Genomic DNA, 12,789 nt, shown 5'->3' with positions numbered 1-12,789 from the left:
GGGCTTCCCACGAACCATACTGATGACAGCGTCACCAGATTTCCAGAATTTAAGATATCTTCCAGCTTCTCATCAGAAAAGCAGTCAGTCATTTTTCATCAGCCCAACACACTTGAAGGGCCATGTGAGCTGTGTGACGATCCAGTACAGGGCATAGTCACCACTGACTGGACAAACGTGTGCACAGCGAAGACATTCTTCCACTGACTGGTGTGTGTATGTTTGTTTTAAAAGATTGGGGTAGGTGTGTATGTTACTTATCATCTATTTAGTTAAAGACAGAGAAACAGAAAAAGATCTTCTGTCAGCTGGTTCACTCCCCAAATGACCAAAAAAGACAGGTCTGGACCAGGCGAAAGCAGGAAGCAAGATGCTACTTCCTGAACTCCCTCGTGGCAGGGACTCAAGTACTTGAGACATCATGTGCAGCCTTCCCAGGCACATTATCAGGACTTTTTCTCAACATTTCTCTTTTTATTGAAAAGACAGAATTAGAGAGGAGAAGAGATAGAGAGAGGTCTTCCAATCACTGGTTCACTCCTCAAACAGTTGCAATGGCCAAAGCTGAGCTGATCTGGAGTCAAGGACCAGGAATTTCTTCCGGGTCTCCTGTGTGGGTGGTGAGTGCAGGGTTCCAAGAGTTTGGGCCATCCTTTGCTACTTTCTCAGGCGATAAGCAGGAAGATGAATGGAAAATGGGGCAGCTGGGCCATGAACCAGAGCCCGCGGGTTGGGACATGATAGCATTTGTGAGGCTTGGCCAATTGCACCATTGTGCCAGCCCCAGTAGGGAAGGTTTTGGAAACCAGAGCAATGGAAATTGGAAGTGGTACTACAGAAAGGGATGCAGGTGTTGTAAGCAGCAGTTTAATGTATCATACCACAACACCCGCTCCGGTGGATCATCACTGCTGTCACCAGGGGCATTGCTAGACACATTTCTCGCACTGTCCCCAAGAAGAGTTTCCCTCAAATCTTCATGGTGCATTTCTGCAGATTTTATTTCAGTTGTGTTGTTGGCTGGATAAAAGTGACAACTATGTAAAGTTTGAGAATACCACTTTACACTTGGTGTACAAAGTTCATGCCAATCCCACCAATTCTGTAGACACCCCGGGTGGGCAAACATAAAGGCTCAGGAATTGGACAAGTTGGCAACAGAATGCAATCCAGAGCTGCTGAGAGGTTGTATTCACTGGCATTGCCATCTTTGCAGGCAAATTCCCATACCCTGAACCAAGGCACATTAGCACTTGGCTACAGCATGTTGTATCTCTCCAACCAGAGCAAAGCACAAATGCTACTGTGTCATCTCTCTAGCTGGCTCTTGTTAAAATATAGCAGATTATCTCCTTAGCAATTTCCTCAGAACTATTCTGGCTGGAGGGGAATTCTGGCTCAGGGGAATCCATTTTTAAGGGATGTTTTTATTGGGCTGGGGGAGATGACTCATTAGCTAAATCCTCACCTTGCAAGTGCTGGGATCCCATGGGTGCCAGTTTGTGTCCAAGCTGCTCCACTTCCCATCCAGCTCCCTGTTTGTGCACTGGGAAAGCAGTAGGGCATGGTCCAAAGCCTTGGGACCCTGAACCTGTATGGGAGACCCAGAAGAAGCTCCTGGCTTAGGATCAGCTCTGCCCTGCCCATTGTGGCCATTTAGGAAGTGAACCAGCAGACAGAAGATCCTTCTGTCTCTTCTTCACTCAGCAACACTGTCTTTCCAAAAAAAAATTATTAAATCTTTTTTTAAAGATGTATTTACTGATTTGAAAGGCAGAGTTACAGAGAAAGAGAGAGATAAAGAGAATCTTACTTCCTATATGGCTCCAACAGTCAGGGCTGAGCCAAGCCATCATTAGAAGCCAGGAGCTTCTTCTGATCTCCCACATGGGTATGGGTATCTAAGGCTTTGGGTCATCTTCTTGCTGCTCTCCAAGGAGCATTCACAGAGAGCTGGATCTGAAGTGGAGTATGTAAAATTCTAACCATCACCCATATCTAGTATGCTGCCCATTCTTGGGGATAGTGGCTTCTAACTTGCACATACCAGCAGCAGCAACAACCACGACAGCACAGGCAGCCTGATAGGCACATGTGGTCATCTTATAGGTAAAGTCTCTGTGTCCTAAGACAGCACTGATTGTCAAATAATACTTTCTGATTTCTGGTTTTTTCCCAGGAAGATGTTGATGGTGATATCACATTCATGTTTAGCCTTTAGTTCATCTAAGACCCAGGCAAATTTGAAAGATTTCTCAAATTTTCAGCAGTTCCTTTTTGATCCCAGCACATTTGTTTGTCAGATGGCCAGGAGTGGTGGATCTGCCCAGATCAATGTATCTAATAACCGCAATGTTTGTATCAATCTTTTCCTTTCCCATTCTGGTTTTGATTTTTCTATCCATGATTTTCACAACACTATGTTCTTGGGGCAAATCTGTTGTGAAAAGGGGGGGGGAGGATTTTTTTTCCTGTATCCCCACTGTTTCAAACATGCAACTAAGATTATTGCCATGCTGATTTAAGCTGTGTCTGGGTGTCATTCTCTATACTATAACATAAGCTCCTTGTAGCACTGACCTCTGTTTCTGAGGACCCTAAGGCAGTGTATGTAAAGGCTCATCTGATTAAGTATGTGAGAGAGGAAGAAAGAGGGTAAGAGGAATGTCAGAGAGAGACAATGGCAACTTTGATGAAAGACTGGAGACAAAAATGATCATGTGTTTGTTGAGTAACAAACAAAATTCTATATCAAGGGCATGGCACAACAGCCTAGTGACTAAATCCTTGCCTTGCATGTGCAGGGATGCCACATGAGTACCAGTTGATGTCCTGGATGCTCCACTTCCCATCCAGCTGCCTGTATGAGGCATGGAAAATCAGTGGAGGATGGCACAAAGCCTTGGGACCCTGCACCCATGTGGGAGACCCAGAAGAAACTCCTGCCTCCTGGTTTTGGATCAGATCCACTCAGTTTCTGCTGTTGCAGCCACTTGGGGAGTGAACCAGCAGATGAAAGATTTTTCTGTCTCTCCTCTCTATAAATCTACCTTTCCAATAAGAATAAATCTCAAAAGTTCTATATCTAAATACAGTGCCATAGCATAAGACATATTTCCAGAGAACTAATATTTGTGATATGAATAGAAAAGACTTAATCTCTACCACTGCCCACATTGAGATGTGTAAATCTGGACGCCTCAGACACTCCACAATACCTAAGGGCTTAGTCTCTCCTTGTTGAATGGAACCAGTCTTATTCTCTCAAGTAGGTGGTGGAAGTGAATGATTTATTCCAGGGTCTTGCACTGACACTCAATTATTCAGTGGTAAAGCCAATGGAAGCGTTATTTATTTTCTTCTCTTATTACATTTCTAGAATTTTAGCATCCAAAGGACTGGAGAGATTGGATAAACGGGATATTTTAATAATTTTAAAATGGAAAGTAAACATATGGGAAAAAAAAATATATATAATTTACATGTGTGTAAAAATGCTGCGGATGAATATCAAATGCATTGTGATAAGCCAAAGAAGTCACAATCAAATGCCTATTTGGTTCAATTTCTGCAACATTTTGGAAAAGAGAAAGCTGTAATGACAAAGGGCATATAAAGGGTTAACAGAGGCTGAAAGAAAGGTTGCCTATAAAGTGATAAGGGGGGAGTCCAGAGTGGCAATGATGGAATCGCTCGGTATCTTGATGGCAGTAGTGGGCCCAGGTTGCATGTGGTTCTCTGAACTACATATTAAAAATGTGAATGTTACTGAAAACAAGTTATTCTTTATTTAAAAAAATTAAAAATCCTAGGGCAGATATATCTCTTGTTCAAAGAATTATAGCAACAGCAAAGTGGAGTGATTAAAGCAAAATTTAAAAAAACTCTAGTTATCTCATCTGTAAAAGCAGAAATAAGAATAACCACAGACTTTATGAAGTTGTACAAATTGTAGCAATATCCCCTTTTTACCCCTGAGGTTGACATTTGGACCAAATAAAGCCACATGCAGGTGCCTGGGGGCACAGCTGCCTCTCCTCTGGAGCAAAGGCAGTGTTGGGGGCCATTTTCTATGATGTGGTGAAAAGCATATTCCAAGGAAAACACAATAGCTACATTGTTTATTTTCTAGCCTGCTTTATAGCTCATTGCGCCATGCCCAGAAGCCTCCCTCAGTATTTCATGACAGCATTGCAGATGGGATTATGTGGTTATGAAGCCAATAAGCTCCTTCCCTCATTTTAACATTAACACCAACCAATGTTGCCTTCACTTTAGGGAAACCCATTCTTCTGCTTATTTAGACAAGCAAGACATAGTAATATGCAATAATACTAGAATACCGACTAGTTAAAAGCTCATCCAAATGGGAAAACATATACATACACACAGTTCTTCAGTTCCCTGACAAACTAACCTAATCTCCCTAAAATAACAATTTTTTTCCCATGATGAAACCTTCAGAAACAGGAAACACTTAATGTTCAGGTTATTAAAACTAGAAACAAAAAACAATTGGGTGCTTAACTGGGTCCCTCACCCCATCCCTGGGAAGTTGTGCTTAAAACTGATGCAGCAAATATAGGACGGTGAAAGAAAAAATATTGGTTAACTAATGATCTTTAGTTGTGCATAATTCAAATAGACTCAAGTTCTCACAGAATTTTTCTTAAGCACTCTCATTTTGCAGGAATGCAGTGCTAACTTTAATATTCCTTTATTTCTTGTTTAGACAACCATCCTTTCTCCATTAGGTTCAATTTTGCACCTTCTGCCCATTTTCCCAGTTATTGCCTGAGTGATACACAACATATACAGCAACTGAATAGTTCTCGCACAGCACCAGTGGAAGTCATTTCCTTGTCAGAGTGTTGGGTGACTCCTGGGCCAATGACTCAAAGCTATGGTGCAGGGTCTCTGAAGAAACCAACAAATGGCAATTCTATGCAACAAAAGAAGCTGCAATACTTAGAGGCAGTGGGTTTAGAATCTTAGCATCAGGAAATGCAAAGTTTGGAGCTTTTTCTCTCTATATATCTATTTATTAAACTGCATCCAGAATGGATATATTTTAACTCTACATAATTAGTTCCTTCTGTCCTGCCCTGCCCCCAAATCTCTGTTTCTATGCGGAAGGCCCTGCAAGGTCAAAGATCCCATGCTCCCTGGATGGGCTAGGACTGGGTCAAAGGTACACACACGCTTGGAAGCCCTCAGAAGTAAATCGCATCCTCCTTTGTGTCCAAAGACTTGAATTCTTACAGATGTACTTGAAAACTTTAGACTTATGATCAAGACACTGCAAGTGCACATGCTCCCCTCTACTCCAAACTCACAGTGTTGACAGACAAAATAAGAGAAACTAAAAATAGCTTTGCCAATTCAGAACCAAGACAAGCATTTCCTTGGACCAAAAGATAGAACAGAAATGGGAAGCAGCAAGTGAAGTGGAAACCACAGTGACTGGGCACAAGTTCAGTTAATGGGGAAGAAGGATGCTCCACATATGAAAAATGAGTAGAGTTAATTTTCAAGTACTAGATGTGGCTCAGGCACCCATGCAGTAAAAGACACAAGAAAACCATGTAGGTAACCAATTCTTGCACTTGGCTCGACATCATGAGAGTGCCAAAAACCTGAATGCCATCAAGTTGTGCTTATAAACTGAGGAACTGCGGGATTTAGGATGGCAAAACTACCAGACGTAGGGAATAGCAGAAAGCAAAGAAAGAGACAAAACTAAAGGCTTGTATGAGTTTGCCACACGAGCTCCACAACATTTAATGGGGGCAGGCGCCTAGTCTAGTGGTTAAGACTCCAGTTGGGACAGCTGTATGCCATGTTAGAGTGTAAGGGCTCAAATTCCAGCTCTTAGCTTCAGTTTCCTGTCAAGACGCACCTTGGGTGGCAACAGGGATGACCCAAGTAGCTGGGTCACTGTGAATTTCTGAGTCCCAGTTTTGGCCTGGCCAGACTATGGCTGCTGCAGGTATTTGGAAGGGAACCAATGAGTGCCCTCCCTTCCACTGGCTCTCTCATCTCTTTGACTCCCAAGTAAATGGAAAAATAAAAACAGCAAAATGCAATGCTAATGCAACAAAAATCAATCATAACATGATTTCTTTCCTGCAATACAAACTTTATGGAAATGACTTAGACTTAAAAGAAGTATGATTAGGGTGCTCAAATAGGTAACTGACACACCATGAATAAGAGGTAAATAGGATGTTATAAAACCAAAACAGGAAGAAATATAACACAAATTGGGAGATGCGGGGAAAAATCAAATTTTAGGCCTTAGAAAGCAAAACATGTTTCTTAAAAACAATCTGGGGGTTGGTATTGTGGTGTAGCAGGTAGAGTTGCTTGCCAGTTACTGCACTTCTGGTCCAGCTCACTGCTAATGGCCTAGGAGAATTAGTGAAAGATGGCCTGATATTTGTGCCCCACAATCATGTGGTAAAATCAGATGAAGACCCAGATGAAGCTACTGGCTATGGCCTGGCTTAGCCCTGGCCATTGTAGCCATCTGCAAAAGAACCAGCCTCTTTGCCTCCCTCCCTTTCTATGCTTAATTCTTTCAAAATGAGCAGACAAATCTTCTTTAAAAATAAAATGCATTTTAAAAATCCAATAGCATAAAGCATCCTTAGTCCTGAGTTAGAGGAGCTTTCAGTTTAGAATCATGGAAAATACTAGAAATTGAAAGAAGTTATCTGAATAATAGGATTTGGGTAGGAATACAAGAGGGAGAGAATGCTCGTTTCCAGTTCTAACACTGACATGATTTTTTTCCAACTACATACATACATGTATCGCTTCCATAACAAAAATGGTAACAGAAGTCAAAGCCTGCTTGCAACAAATCATGCTGAAGAAAAGGATCTTAAGGATGTGCAGTTCCTTGGTTTCTTCCACACTCCATTTTACTTTCCAAATGAAGTAAAGCATCAGAAATCAGCTCTTGGATTACATGATGCTTTCCCTGGTTGTTACCTTAGTATTAACTCACAATCCGATGTTATGTCAATCAGCTAAACTGAGGAATTCTACACACATAGGCTACTGTAGTCACTGTGAAGGTCTGCACAGAGCAGTCTGTGGGTGCCTCGTGGCTCCAAGAAAGGCCACACTGTCTTTGGCTCAGGAACAGGTGTTTGTTCAAGCTTACAGATACTATGAATTCTGAAACTAATCTTTCAGCTTTGATTACTGAACAATTCAGGGAAAATTTGTGACTTCTTTCTAGACACCACAAAAAAGAAAATGCAGCATACATTCAAGGTACTAACTTGCTTCCATGTTAGTCTTACCATTCTGAATTAAATTATTACGGTTCTATTGCATTTATTATATATTTACATTCATGAGAATACATGTGGCTTGTGTGTGCACATGAAAGAGTATGAAAGCTATCTCAGAATGTTTTGGGTGGGAGAAAGGGTGTAATCAGACAAAGGAAGTTAGTCATTTTGGTAAAGAGACAAAATGAAGATAGAGTAGATCTTGAGATCATTAATTTTGAGGACACTGACTACTAAGCTAAGAATGTCAAGTTTATCCTGAATGTCAAAGTAACATTTAATGCTCAGTAAAGTCACAAGAAGAATGTTTACTTTAAAACAGTATGTGGGATAGAGGAAGGGAAAGAAACTTAGGGCCAAGTGAACAATAATGGGCATCTCAACAACCTAAGACAAAGCAATAGGGCTTTGATTAGACTAACAGACACAGTGTTTAAAAAGAACTAAGTAGAACAGACTAGAGAAAAGAAAAAATAACAAGGCCAGCAAACAGATTTTTTTTTTCTTTTGGAAACTAAGCGTGTAGCATCCAACAAAGCTTGTTATATACTACTCATAAACGTATGGAATCAATTCCAGTTGTCTGTTCTGCTTCTCCTACCTTGGATTCTGACCTGGGTAAATCATAAGAGAATCTAAATCAATCCAAAACCTTCCTTAGATGTTAAGTTTTATTTCTTCCAGAAATTATGCTGCAGATGATTACAAATGACAACACTACACATGCAAATTACACTAGCTATTAAAAGAGTTTCTGCCTTACTGTCCAATATACAAGTCCAATTGTATGCAGATGTAGACAGATAACATATACTGCTTGAAGCAGAAACATGGTTAGGTTAGTTTTCTAGGTTCCAAGGAAAGCAGGAGAATAAGCTTGAAAACTTTAAACCTAGAAACCCAAGTAAAATTAATTCTGATAGAAATAATTTTGAATATATGATATATTGGAAATATAATAGGCTGAATTTAATTCTGTACTTTTTTTTCTAAGTAAATCAACAGCAGAGGTTTCAGAGGCTAAGCTTGTATCACTCAACAGAATAAAATTCTCAGATAAATGAAACTTGAAGACAAAACTGATGAACAAATTGTACATCAAGTACACAGTCTTTCTAAGCACATACCCAACTGACCTCCACTACAAGGCATTTCATAGAAACAAAGAATAAAATAAAAAGCTGGGAGAGGCCTGAACATGTCCACATAGTTCAATTTCCTTATGTTACAGATAATGCAACAAACAGAACATTCTATTGGACACAGAATGGATTAGAACCAAGCACAGCAATTCAGTACTTCAGATTATACTATATGGCCTATCTCTAAGACAACATTTGTGATGGCTAATGTTAGTTGTCAGTGTGACTGGGAAATAAGGTGCCAAGATTTTCACGTCAAAGTAACCCGTTTGCCTGGTTTATCTGTGAGAGCCTTACTGGATGAAATGAACCTTTGGATCCACTAAGTAAAGGTGACAGAGCGTGACCTGGGTGGCCCTCATCACATGAGTGGAAGGCCTCAGTAGAATAAAAAGGCTGACCTTCCCTCTCACAAAAGGGAAATTCTCCTAATTTACTGCTGTAGCTAAGACACTGGTCATGCCCACTTCTTCTTGGGTCTCAAGTCTGCCAGTTCTTCATCTAGCACCTACTGTACCAGTTCTTTTGGTTCTACGCCACCAGGCTTGGCCTGAGATGATACTATTCGACTTCCCTGCATCTCCAGTTTCCAACTACAGCTCTTAGGATTTATCACCTCCAAAATCATGAATTCCTTTATAACCAATGTGTGTGTGTGTGTGTGTGTATTGGTTGGTTGTTTTCTGGTAAACTCTGACTACTACAGTGTTAAACCCCAGCTCAAGAGAGAACAGATGAACAGACGACAGTTTCTGTGGATATTGCAGACATGGTGGATTGATTGGCTCCCTAAAAGCTATTCACTCCTCCCTTGTTTTCCTCTTTCATCAAGGGAAAGAAACTGAAATCCTTTCCTAGGCTCTTTTCTAGCTAAAGGTGGCCATAAGACACCATTCTGAACAGCAAGATTGGGGCACGCCTCCCCAAGAGGTATTCCCTTTGCTCTTTGTGTGTTAGCCCCTCTTCTTGTCTAGAGCTTAGAGACAATGACTGCGGGGCATGGGTAGGGGGAGAAATCTCATCTTAGGAGTGTAAAGGCAGAAGCCACATGCTACAAATGGTTAAGGATTTCATGTCTGCAGTAAGATATGTCCCAGTAGAAGCTCTCATCTTAGATGATCTCTCCAGAATTCATTAGACAAATATATCTCCTCAATTAAAGATAACCTCTTGGGGGTTATTGTTAACTGTAGTTAAACTCTTTCCTAACAAACTACTGCAGCCCATATTTCAATTATTTCAATAAAACAGTAATGAACAGGACACCATTTTTAATAAGATAAGGTTGTTCATTCATTCAGGAAATTTTTGAAGGCCTATCATACTCATGACATTTAAGAGAAACTAAATAGAGCAGCATACCTATAAAAAGATGCTAACAGGAAGCTAGCTCATTATTCTGAATCAGAGCCTGGGGAGGAATCACAAGGGTATTTGCTTATTTATGGCATATTTTTGACCAGCATCAAAAAGCTAACACTAGGCTGAACTAGGTGTGATGATGGAACCTGCCACACTCACAAGTATAGGGACTGAGAATAGTCTGGGAGGTCCAGGCTATAGCACCCACACACGCATCCTGAAACAGAGTGTGGGGCAGGCTGGGCTGCAACATGCACCAGTACATACAACGACAAGATGGAGGGGCAGGCAATGCTGGGCAAGGGCCTAGACCTGCTGGCATGCATGAGATCTGGTTCTAAGAGTACAGTGGGGAAACTTGGGAAACACCCTAGTGGGTCATAGCTCTGGCTGGTGAGCATGTGGTCCAGGCATGGGGGTCGGGCAAGCTGGGCAAGGTAGCTCCAACTGTTGGCAAATGTGTGGGTTGGTTTTGGAAGGGGCAGGCTTGGCAGGGCGGAGCAAACCTTAGCTCACCCGCAAGTGCAGAAACCAGGCTGGAGCACAGGTCATGCCGGAATAGGCTGTTACCCTACAGGTTTGCATGAGCCAGGGATGGGAGCAGACTGAGCAGGGCCAAGTTCTAGCACCCACCAGCCAGAGTTGGGATGGAGGATCAGCTGGGTCAAGCCAGGTTTCAGCACCTAAAGGCAAAGACCAAAACAGGTAAGGGACTATGCCAAGCTGGGTCAGAGCAATCACTGGCACACACAAGATCCATGACTGGGAAAAGAACTGTTTGGAGAGCAAAGGAGACAGCCCAGCCAGGTTGTGTTTCCCACTGGTGAGTGCAAGGTCCAGAGTGGGGACTGCTGTCTGGTCTGGATATAGCTGCAGTGTAATTTGGCACAAGTGTGGACTGGGTCTGGGGTGCGCCAGACTGGGATAGACTCTAGTACCAACTGGTGCTTGGTAAAACCAGGGTAGGTGTATAATAGGCTGGGCTAAGTCTCTGCCCCTGCTGAACCACGTGTGAGCTTGCCTGGGTGTGGACTAAGCTTGGCTGGGCAGTAATACCCAACAGTAAAAACTGGAATGGCTGAAGGTCAGTCAGGAAAGGCCACTGTTTCTGCTAGGACAGGAAGTGGACTAAGGGGGGCTGGCCCAGGACCTACCTATGGGCACGAGATCTGGCATTGAAAGTTCTGATGGAATAACTTGGGGAACTCCTCTGTTGAGACACAGTCCCTGCAGGTAAGCACAAGAACCACAAAAGGGAGTAGCCCAACCAAGCCAGGTAATGGTACTCATCAGCATACATTTGGCATACGTCAGGGACTAACCAAGTGGGCCAGTTCATGTCACACACTTGTGAATCCAAGCACCAAAATGGAGTATTGGTTGGGCTGCAACACAGCCAGTTCACATGAGGACTGGGGCTAAGGGCCGGCTGAGATGGGCTAGGCTTTAGCCTCCAACACTGTGGGTTGGAATTGGGGGTGAGCTGGTCCTGGCCAGGCTATAGTACAACCCAACCAGCACATGTTGATCCCGGGGAGGGAAGGGGTGAACCCAGTAGGAGAGCTGTGTGGGGCTCCCCTACTGGACCACCACTCCCACTGGTGACTGTGAGAGTTGGGATGGGGGCAGACCAGGCCACACAAAGTTATAATACCTGTGGACCTCATGTGAGCTGGATCAGGAGAAAACCAGGTTGTGTTGACTATTCCTACTGGTGCAAGAATAAGTCACAGTGGATGAAGGTTGGTTGGGCTTTGCCACAGCATCAGCTGGCAAATGCTGGCACTGGGGGCAAATCCTGTCAAGTGAACATGCAGAACCACCTGGAGAGGGCATGATCTGGAAATGGGCCCAATAGGGAAACAGTAGGTAGCCTCTTGGGTTGCCACTCCAACTGGCAAGTATGAAAACCAGGACTGGGGCAGGCATGGCTAGACAGAGTGTAGCACTCACTGGCACGTGTGTAGCCTGGATAGTGGAGCTGGTTGGGTTGGACTAGGTTTCAGTGCCCATCAACAAATTTGAGAGCTGAAGGGATGTGGGACAGACTGGACCAGTCTGCTGTACATACTGGCATGCAGGAACCAGGACAAGGGGCGGGCCTGGTGGGGGTTATTGCAGATTGCCCTGACTAGGCTGCAGCTCCCACTGGTTTGCATGAGGGCCAAGTGTGCAGTGGGCAGGATCAGACTGGACTGCATCACCCATTACTTCGCACAGAAGACAGAGCTGGAGACAGAACTGACCCAGCAATTGCAACCACCAGTGTGTGCACAAGCTGACTGGGCCAGACCCTGTATTGGCAAGTAAGTACACACAAGATCAGGACTGGGATCACCTCAGATGAAGTTTCTTTGAGGATCCCTTCAACTGAATTGCTGGACTCAGAACCCTACCCATGGAGAGAATTGTAGGTTTTATGGTCTGATCATGGAGTGCATGTGTCAGAGCTGGGCCTCCTGGTACCTAGTACATAACAGAGGTTGGAGGACAGAACAAATTGATAAACTACCCCAGCCAAGTGTTGGTAATGAATATCTGGGCAAACGAAGACTTTAAGGTGGACTATGTCAACCAATGGATTCTGGAGAGATTTCATCGTGCTTGGAGTGCAGAGATTGGTAGTAATTCAGAACTGTTAAACTATCAAAACCTCTTGAGCAGCAGCTTCAGAGCATGCCCCACATCAGGGACCCTGGGGTAATGTCAGGTGGCTGTTTTCCATCCCTGCCTATTAGAGGCGTTTGGGAGGCTGGGTGTGGCTTCTCCTCTTATCTCCCCCTCTCCCCCAGACACAGGAAAGAAAAAAAGAGAATGTGGAAATAATGGCCTCACCACCTTCCTGTAGCCCTTGACCCTTATCACTCTAATCAACTATTTAAAAATCACCAAAATACAAATAATTACTGGAAAGAAATAGCTAACACTAGAAGTTGGCTTCAGTTAATGGAACTTTGAGGGAGCTATTATTAGTGGGTTCA

General features: G+C 43.2%; 1 protein-coding gene across 2 annotated transcripts in view; it reads right to left on the bottom strand.

Annotated features, from left to right (window-relative positions):
- Positions 1-12,789, bottom strand: part of SMYD3 (SET and MYND domain containing 3) — a 585,373-nt gene that overhangs the window by 130,520 nt on the left and 442,064 nt on the right. The gene's annotated exons all lie outside the window — the stretch shown is intronic.

The sequence above is a fragment of the Ochotona curzoniae genome, unplaced genomic scaffold, assembly GCF_017591425.1.
Source record: "Ochotona curzoniae isolate NIBS_2020 unplaced genomic scaffold, NIBS_Ocur_1.0 scaffold_4683, whole genome shotgun sequence".
Taxonomy (NCBI): domain Eukaryota; kingdom Metazoa; phylum Chordata; class Mammalia; order Lagomorpha; family Ochotonidae; genus Ochotona; species Ochotona curzoniae.
This window is presented reverse-complemented; position numbering and strand designations above follow the sequence as displayed.